This window comes from Osmia bicornis, chromosome 9 (assembly GCF_907164935.1).
Source record: "Osmia bicornis bicornis chromosome 9, iOsmBic2.1, whole genome shotgun sequence".
NCBI lineage: Eukaryota > Metazoa > Arthropoda > Insecta > Hymenoptera > Megachilidae > Osmia > Osmia bicornis.
In genome coordinates this window covers 6348435-6358611 of record NC_060224.1, presented here as the reverse complement: position 1 = coordinate 6358611, position 10177 = coordinate 6348435, and positions in this window count along the sequence as shown.

The following is a 10177-nucleotide window of genomic DNA, read 5'->3' as shown; positions in this document are numbered from 1 at the left end:
GAAGACGACTGCGAACTGCCGCCGGATGCAACCGAAGCGGCGAGCTGTCTGGCGACGCGCCTCGACTGCGCAAGCGTTACATCCACCGGCACATGTACCCGCATGCGAGGTACGCGCGATCGTAGCTACCGTGGGGTACGAAGCAGGGATACAAGGAGATATTGTTATTTTCGAGAAAATCAAACTGTATATCGAAAATAACGGGTGTGACTTGTGTCAACTGATTTCAACGAGATAGACTACCGTTGTTATGGTTCAACTGTACAATTCAATTATGGTTCCAGATTTCAGTAAAAGTACCAATTAAATGCCTATTGTTTCTGGTAAATGTAAATTCTTTAGATAAACGGTGCAACATTTCGGAAAGAAAATGAAGAATTAAAATGCACTTTTAAAAACGGGAAATTATTCTGGAGCAGGAAAAGTATTCCTAGCGACAAGGCGATGGATAAAATGCCTGTTTACCATTTCCGTACTGGAACAATAAATAGACATTGTTAATGACGAGATAATAGCACTAACCGTTAATATAGATGAATACTGAAGAGTTGCACTAACTTGATGTCCATCAAGTAATGTTTCTCATCGTCAGTAATAACCTGATGTTGTCATACAGCCTTGAATATGACACTACTCTTTGTTTGTCCTATGCCTTGACCATTATTCAAAAATAAAAAAAATGATACAAATGGAGAAATAATTGTTAAACAATTACTATAACCATTGTTACATCCTACTTTGAGATATATTGGTATCTCTACGGTATCTGTAACAAATAGTATTACGAAACAGTGTGGAAACAATTGTGGCGATATCGTGTGTGGTGTAAATAATGAAAGCTATTGATAAAAAGATCAAGGGGGAAAAAGTAGATTAGAAACAACCGAACTTTTCGCGATTGCCAAACGTTTTCCTCGTGAACGCCCACGATCTGTTCCGTAATTCGGTTTAGGTGAAGGAACTTCATCCAAGTTTTCGACGCGTTGGGATTCCCCTGAGAAGATTTTCATCGAATTAAGGGTTCGTGGTAATAATAGACGCTCTGAACCTTGAATTCTGCCTGACCGTTTGATGACTGTACCAAAAAAAAAAAAAAAAAATAATTGTCAAATTGTCAATCTTTTAAAAAGACAGCTGAAGATAAATAAAATTATCGAATGTCCTGTTCAATTACAATTTCCTACAAGTCATTTACCCATTCATTTGATCCTTTTTCGAATTTGAACACAACCGCATCACTTTCCTCGAAGAATTCGAGACACGGTTCGACTTCCGCTTTCGTCGCCAGCACGTTCGATCGTACAATTTTAAGAGCCGTTTACAATAAGCTTTTATATTCAGCGCCAGCTTTTGCTGTCCCTTCAACACGTAAAAACCGACGAATGATTCCGCTTCCCGATTCTTGGACGTCCCTGTCTCTCGTCGAACTTCCGGCGAGTTCGTAATTCGTTTTCTACGACCCGTCACGGATACCTAACTCATTTTATTCGAGCGTCGAGTCGAAAGCATAGAAAGATTTCGTTATAGTTCGAATGCCGACGTCCGTGAAATATCTTGGCTTCCGTATTCTCTCATTTTTCAGGCAACTTCCCGTTCTTACCCCTTCGCGAGCACCATTTCCGTATTCCGATACGAGTGACTAATAATTATTAATGATTCGTTCCAAACAGAATGAAAAGGAAATATTCTTCTCTACTGATTTCACTTACTATAACTTTAATATACTGCCATGAATTTAAAAAAATTTCTTCGTTTTATTAGATAAATATTACTTTAATTTTGTAACTTTTTCTCTGTGGAAGAAATTAACATAGAAAATTTAATTATTTTGTATATAAAATTCTCTTTAAAATAGAAACACCCTCTATTAAAATCAATACCGATATAAATTCAACAAACCTTCACTTATCGCATAAGCACAGCTCAGCCGAATTGAAAGTAAAACAACCCCAAAAGTATCAATGGCCTCTAAAAAGTTTTCCAAACACACAAACCGAAACCGCTTAACTTTCAACATTTCCGATACAATGTCCAGCTGATTTACATAATACTCTTCCGGCAACTTCCACGAAGAACGTAAATCAAACACCGTTGATTATCCGCTGGTTTCGATAGCCGATACAGGAAAATCGTGTGCTTAAAACGTGCAACGGAATCGTCTACGAAATTTCTGTGTAAGTGGAGACCAATAAAAATCGGGAACGAGCAGTTCTGAAACGGAAAAAGCTCGAATTGAATTTGGCAAAACCCTTGCTAATCGATCGAACGGTAACCGTCCCGCTCAAGGATCCTCCATTTTTCTCTTAAACGGAAGAGGACACAGGAAGGATTTCCTTATAGATGTCGAACTGCGTTTCACGACTCCTGGAAAATACGCAGGATCGATCAGGAGGCACGTGCTGGCGAAATGTTCGGCCGACTGAAAGTAAAAGCCCGCATTGCAGGGAAGCCTGTGCAGCTTCGGATGATTCTCCTGTATATCGGCGTTCTTTGATTATAATTATTCACTTTACATTCGTTTCTATTCGGTCATTATTCTTTAGTTGAAGTTAATCCAATCGAATTGTCAGAAATGTGAATGGTACCCTTTGATTATCAATGAAAAGAATTTTCAACTAATAAGAAATTAGTGAAGAAATTTGTAAAGACTCTTAAATTTTTTATCTATAGTACGATTAGATAGATCAAATTGGGACTTGGAAACTTTTTCCTGAGATTATAGTAACGTGAATCGACATTTTTATTGGTACAAGATATTTTTACTGTCACTTATCAATCTTCCGAATTTGATCAACAGAGAGATCTCAGGTCTATTAACAACTTTATTTTTATACGCTTTGTAGGTACACATACATCAAGATGTTATGTGAGTAAATATGTAAGAAGGGAAAGGATCTTCAGTAGGACATAGCGAGCTATGTAGATCATCGACAATTGTTTTTAACATTAGTTTCCTAAACATAAATGGCTTTGGTCCGTGTCAAAACATAAAATTTGATAGCGTATCATTCGTAATTTCATCTAAATAATTAGTTTCAAGAATTTTATTTTAAATTACTGAATAATTCATTTATTTTTCTCATTTTTTTCTAATCTCGTTGATTATTATTGTGAATTCGGTGAATGTTTTCAATATTTTCAGCTTGAATCAACAACAGATTTTATACTTAATGATGTGTACTTCCAATATTGCATACTTTTCATTATTATGTTTGAACAACTGTTACTTGCTCAGTTTGTTATGAAATCTGTTTAATGCACATGGAAAGTTCCATACTGGTCTGAATGAAACAATTAAAAATACTCACATCATTTCTATAAACAGTAATTAAATATTCAAGAACCAAAACAGCAAGTGTTTGGTTCTTTTATTGATGCTATTTATTGTTTCTTCGTCTTTAAATCTTTAATAACTATATCTTTTAGTATGTTTTCTGTATTAAATGATCCTCCAATGGAACTTACGATCACGTAGAAGCGTATGATTGCAGACATCGAAGGTTTTCAGCTTTCAATTTCCTTAACACATCTTATCAGTCCAGCAGTGAAGCGTTTTCATTTTCACACGTGTGACAACAATTTTATTTCCGTTCCTTTTAATGTCTGCTTTTTGCCTTTTCTATTTCGGTGAACCTATTGTCTCTCGTTTTCAATTCCATTTCAATTCTACATATTCATGATCGCTTTACGAAAGTAATTCTTATTCTCTCTTGTGAAAAGATAATTTAAAGACAAAGAATTCAATAACAATATTTTCTGAGTAAAATTTCTAATTAATTCCCATTCATGATAAAATTGTAATGAGCAGATGCGTAAAGCATGGAGATACCAAAATAAATATTTTTGAACCAAAAAATATCTCACAGTGTTATTATATCTCAGCTTTCCCTTATACTCCAAGAGATATTGTGCCATTGTTTTTCTTCTGATGCCAAACACACTCCCATGTGCAAACATTTTTATTTTTCTTAAGCTCTAGAAGCCTAACATCCGTAGCCTAACCGATACTTCATAAATTTACCAATCAATTGATTGTATTAAGCTGTTTCAGATGAAACAATTGATTTTTTTTCAGACTAAAATCCATATTTTTCAAGCCACCAGCTGTTCGAAATTTACAGACGGCTGCTTATTCAAAACAATGATAATATTCATTTTGAACATTGAAATTTATGAAATTAGCATACCAAGTGTTTGTTAGCTGTAATTTATTTAATATTAAATTTGTTCATCTTCATAAAAGATCTTTGTGTTTAACCTTCAATAAAATTATCCATCGTAACCAGTATCCTGTTTTCTGCTCATCTTCCTCTTTACTAAATTATTCCTCTTTCAATTTCCTGCTCGTAGATAACTCTGTTCGTCGCTCTTTTTCGCCCGTTTTCCTATTTGCTCGTCACGGTCGCCAATCTTTTCCTTGATCACCGAAAAGCAACTACGTTGTCGTTCGGAAGTTTTCAGTTTAATTAACGGATATGAGATACCAAATTGTGGACATATTCTATCTGGTATGGAATTATCGACGATGATGCGATTATCATGGCAACTCAATTAAAATCTCGATTAGTTTCTCACACCCCATCTTTCTATCTTTCTCACTCTCTCACCCCGTCTTTGCAAATCTTGTCTTCTTTCTCCTAGCATTTCGGATCGTTCGGTTTCTGGTTCGAGTAGAAAATTTCCGAAAATCCGTGAAGCTGCATCGTACGAGCTTGTTAGATGAATATTGATATTAAATCCATCCCGGCAAATGGAAATCTATAACCGGGAAATTGAATGTAACACTCTGAAGGTATGCATTTCAAGTGAGAAATTCGATATAGAATAAAGTCAAGAAACTCTGGTGGAAAGAAAGAAGAACTCAATCTCGTTCAACGACAATGCTTTCGATCAAGACTGAAGTTGGAATAGATTCTAGCGTAATTTCTTCCAATCGCAGTAATAGAAATCTTCGATTCCGACCAGGAAATCCCCGAACCCCATGAAATTCAAATAGAAAGCAATCGATTCAACCCGCTGGGCCAATTAACATTCACAGGCACGATCATCTTCGGTCCAACGCCTCGATCGATCGGCGTTCGAATAATTAATGCCACCCGGAAGCCGTGAATGATCGCGTCACGTTCTTCTTCTTTAAATCTCGAGGACGACACGCGGAATCGTTATTGGAATTTCTTTGGAACCGTAGAAAACGACGTCTATGTAGCCAAATAATCAGACTACCGTGGATGCTGAAGGTCCACAATCCACAGATGACAAGTGATGGCATACTCAGCGATAAACATAAAATAAAACATCCCTTATTCGAATCCCCAGAAGATACTTTTGTTTCATACTTGACTGGGATTTGCGAGTACATCTTGAACTTGATCCCCGCTGTACACGTGATTCTATCGTGCAATATTCGAAGGTAACCAGCAGCGAACGCAAGAAAAGCTCGATCGGGATCATAAATCTCCGCGTGTCGTCGTCGGCGACGTGTTGGCCGTGTACGGGCTATCGGGTTCTTGCGGCCGGCTTAAACGAACTCCAGGGAGTCACCTGAACTTTCCCGTCGATCGAGCCGCAACGACGGGTATTTTTCAGTCAATGAGACGGACAATGTTCTCGCAAGATCCACTAGCTTCGGGGACGATCTCCCTGAAAATTGTTACTCGCAACACGATACCGGGAAATCGGTAATTTATGGAGAAGATTCATTCTCGCGCCTTCTTCGAAACAGTTTCACTTCTGCAATGTTCACCGATGCTCTCTGTACGGTGGAAAGTGCTGGAGGATTTTTAACTCATTTCGTTGCTGGAGGATCAGTTTACGTAAAAGGGTTTTGCTTTTCTTGATTGTTTCAGTTGTATGGTATCTTTTACGGAACAACGTACAGCATTAGTAAAGGAAATACAGTACATTTTTTTAATCTTTCGACGAAGTACTTGGAGAACGTTTTTACTGATTGCCTCGTTAATTCTCAGAAGTCAAAAATGTATTATTTTCAAGATATCATTTTCTTAATTAGAAGTACAAACACAGTAAAATGTATCAGATATACAACTTTGGATATTTAAGGATGAAAGGAAAAATTCTACTCTCCATCCCTTATTTCAATCCGAGAATAAAATAGTATAATTTTCAATAAAACTATAAATAACTAAAAAGAAAAGATCAGTACAGTTACTGCTTTAAAGCAAACAAAAGGCTTATACATCCAACAGTGGTTTGTGAAAAGCTGCTAACAAATTGTCCCTTTTAATCCCTTCTTTAGAATCCTCCGTGCAACACAATGCCCGTATAAGATGGTAAAAAATTCCGGTTGAAACAAATACAATGGCGAATAATTCTCGGTGGAATACAGTGTCCTTCGTCCACGACGAAGATCATGGTCCCACGACCTTGTATCGTTTGCGATTAAAAGGCGATTAATTCTCGAAGGAAAGAATCGGGCCGTTTGCAAGAAACGCGTAATCTCGTCTGCGCGTTGGCGTTAAATTAAAATTGAAATTCTTCCCTGAAAGTTTGCACCGCTTCTTTCACTATGACCAATTAATCGGCGCATTCCTATAGCTAAGAACACCGTAAGAACTGATTAGAATCATTAGCAGAGAACTATATCGACTTTATCTAATCGAGGCTCTAAAAAGGAATCTGTCCTTGCTAAAATACTATAAAATAATATGTAAATTGCGTGGACTTGGCACTGAAAGCAAAGGATCTATATTTTGTCATGAGACGACGATCGATATTTCACCGGAAGCTCTATCGGTGGGTCTTGTTTCGTCGCTGCCATGGATGTTTCTTTTTTATTTCCACGAAGATGTATGTGCTTTCCGAGCAACGTAACACCGTGAATTATGGAAGAACGTTGTGAATGAAAAATTGAACAACATATGCTCTCGGTTTTAGTATTATCTTAACTTTACCGCGAGAAAAATGAAGATCGAGGCTTTCGAAATTCCATCCGTTCGATGAAGTGATTTCTCGTTCCTTTCTATCACTTATCAAATCATGGATTTCCGACACGATTTCATGACATAAAAGTATCACGAAATAGCACTTATGATATATCAATTTAATGCTTAAAACTTAATAAAAATGACACATAATAAACATTGCCTGATTGTTTGTTGAAATAAATAAAAAATTGAACAATTTATAACTTAGTATATTCCATTAGTCGATTTTTGCCGACAGTTGGTTCGTTTCAACGAAGAACCATCCATTCTGTATTAGGAGTATTGATGAAACCTTTATGCAGACATCTTCATAAAACTTTAAGCTTTAAATTGGTATACCTCAAGTGCTACTTTGTGATACTTTTATGTCATGAAATTGTGCCAGACTGAATACGTTTCGAAATCGACCAATCGGTATGCAACAACAACCTAATGAATACGAACAGTACCGTAGAGTAGTTGGGACATAAATAATTGAAGCTGAAACTGCCTATCGAATCGATTCGATACGTAATTGGAATTTATTTATATGTGTGGGTAAAAGAGTAGCATATTCCTTCCATAGACATTGCCTATGATTCTTTCAGACTGCAATTCTTATGTTTAGTATACACTGACGGCTATAGACAAACTAGAATCGCCATGTTTCAGGGTATTCATTTGTCCGGTAAACAGACTTGATAATTATACACTTTACAGCAAAAATTTTAATAACTAGCCAAGTTTTTTACTTTGAAAGCTTCGTAATTAACTTAAAATTGTTCCTTCTTTTCAATCCACGAAACGGTTATGTTAATATCTATACTTCATTTTGTGAAAATGGTATCATGCGGCATGTATAAAAGGTCGAAGGACTCGTCTGCCGACATCGAGTGGTAAACTATGTATGGAACACGTTTGTTCCTGGCTTACTGCACACCTTTAATTTCGCACCGTGTAATCACTACCTGCATTCGTTCATGAATAAATGAAATTACCATGTGGTTTGCACAGCTTAAGGACAATGTTCCCTTCCATGCAATCGTACAAAGTTCGATATCTCAAATTCCCAAGAATCTTATAATTCCCATTTCAAAATTATTATTTGTGATGAAATTTAGAAATCTTATGAAAATTAAATTGGGCAAAAAATTAAATTAAGTATGTAACAAGAAGAAAAAATTTAAATTTTGATTTTACGTTCGTCCTACTCCCAATAAGTTACTTAATCAGATCATTCTCTGTCCACTTTTCTATACACCTGCCACTTTCTCTCCCCATTATTGTTGAAGAAATTCTATCCAACTTTTACAATATCACGCGACGGTAAACCCGATGCAATCGTGCATTATAAATTTTAAACGTCGACTATATTATCAAAGAGACACGCGACCTTGTCGCGATACATCAAACTCGTGCAATTTTATCCGAGCATACTCTTTCTATCAGCTATTTGCAACGATCGAATGAAAATGGCAACGGGAAACGCTTCGAATAGGTACGAACGTTCATAATACACGAACCACCTTGCAACACAGGAAAACATTAATCGTTACCACGAATCGTTAACAATTTTCTTATAGAACACTTTCCATTTCACCTACTGCCCCCTTTCTCTTTTGATCATCGTATATTTAAGATATACGAATATTGAATTTATTTTTGAAAAACTTAAGTGCAACGTTAAGTCAGGAACCGTGTTAGTATATCTGTGTAAAATCTTAGCTGTCTGAAGGAGCTAACTTTTGATGAATAACCGACACGCTTCAAGATTCTCTGAAACACAATTTGTCACGTCGTGATATATTTTTGGAGCATCTTGCTCGGAGATGTGTTATTTCTTTCATGAGAGGCGAGACGGAAGCTCGTTTGACAGTGAGAAAAATTAGTATCTCCGTCGAGATATTCGTTCATTGTTTACATCTTTCATTTAAAATTTAATATTCCAACAATTTTCTTAGCATTCGTAACATTTGTTTTAAAAAATTAAGAATTTTCTATTTCCCTCCAGAAATATTATTAGACGATAAATTTTATAATTAAAGACAAATCCTTCGTCTTGGTATCGAAAAGAAATTCGCGTATCTCGGCACAATAGCAGCCATCAAACGAAGGAAAGCAATTTCTTTCGATTACCAGAATCAGAAACGGTTCCAGCGATACTGCCAACTTTCGTAAAAGCGAAAAGAGGATTCAATATTCTCCATTCCATCGGCGTAACCCGAAATCGACGGAGTTCGAAAACGAGTGGAAGCATTCGTGCAGTGTCTCGATACGTTGCGCGTCCGCGAAACAAGACGGAATCGCTTGGCTTTAACGCGAAGACGGGACTGCAGCCTTCGATTTTAGCCGGAGGCCGTTCAAAACTTGGCCTCTGTTTGTGCTCTGCGTTCCTGGCCGGATTTACGCTAGTCCGTTTTGATTGCGTTCACTTTTCATTTCGTCGCTTCTTTCCTACGTCCCGGGCAGAGAAGTGTCACGCGGAAAGAAAATATTCCAAGATCCTCGAGCATCCTTGACATCCCTGAGAATTAACTTCGTTTAATCCTGCCATTCCATAGGATTCCAGTTTCCCTCGATACTTTTCTTTTCCCCTGGCATCTGCAGTAATATACATATTCTGTTCGTTGATTTTATGCTTGTGTAAAATTGATTTATCTTATTCCAGGGTACGAACTTTTTTATTTTTAATAAACAAGTGATTTAATATATCTGACCCATTTCTACTGAGGCAGTCCAGATAATAATACCACTATTTTTGTGATTCACAATCAGATACATTGTGATTGTATTATAGTTTCTGTATGAAATAGCGTACAAGGTTTCAATGGAAAAGAATAGAAGGGTTTGAAGAAAAAATTCAACATCCTCTTGAAAGTCGGCTCGGGTCGATCCTCGAGGAAGAGGGATATTAAGCCAGGAAGGATTTTCGAGCGTATTCGAGATCAAATTGAAGGTTGCAAGGTTCCTCGAAACGGCACGTGTTCGACGATATCGTCCCGGGTTTCCTGGATGCCGTCTTTTTCCTACCGTTATTCGAATACTTCGGTGAAATATTAGCTACTTATTCCGTGACGGGAGCAAGGGCAAGCTTTCGACTTTTCCTTCCTCCATCAGCTTCCTTCTGTTCCGTGTGTTCCGTAAAAATGCGATCCTTTGGCAATATCGACGACCAAGAATCCGGAGGGACGCTTTTTCGGGGCCAAGGTCTCGCGTTAATCGTCCTGCTTTGAAACCTGTCGACACCTGGTTCG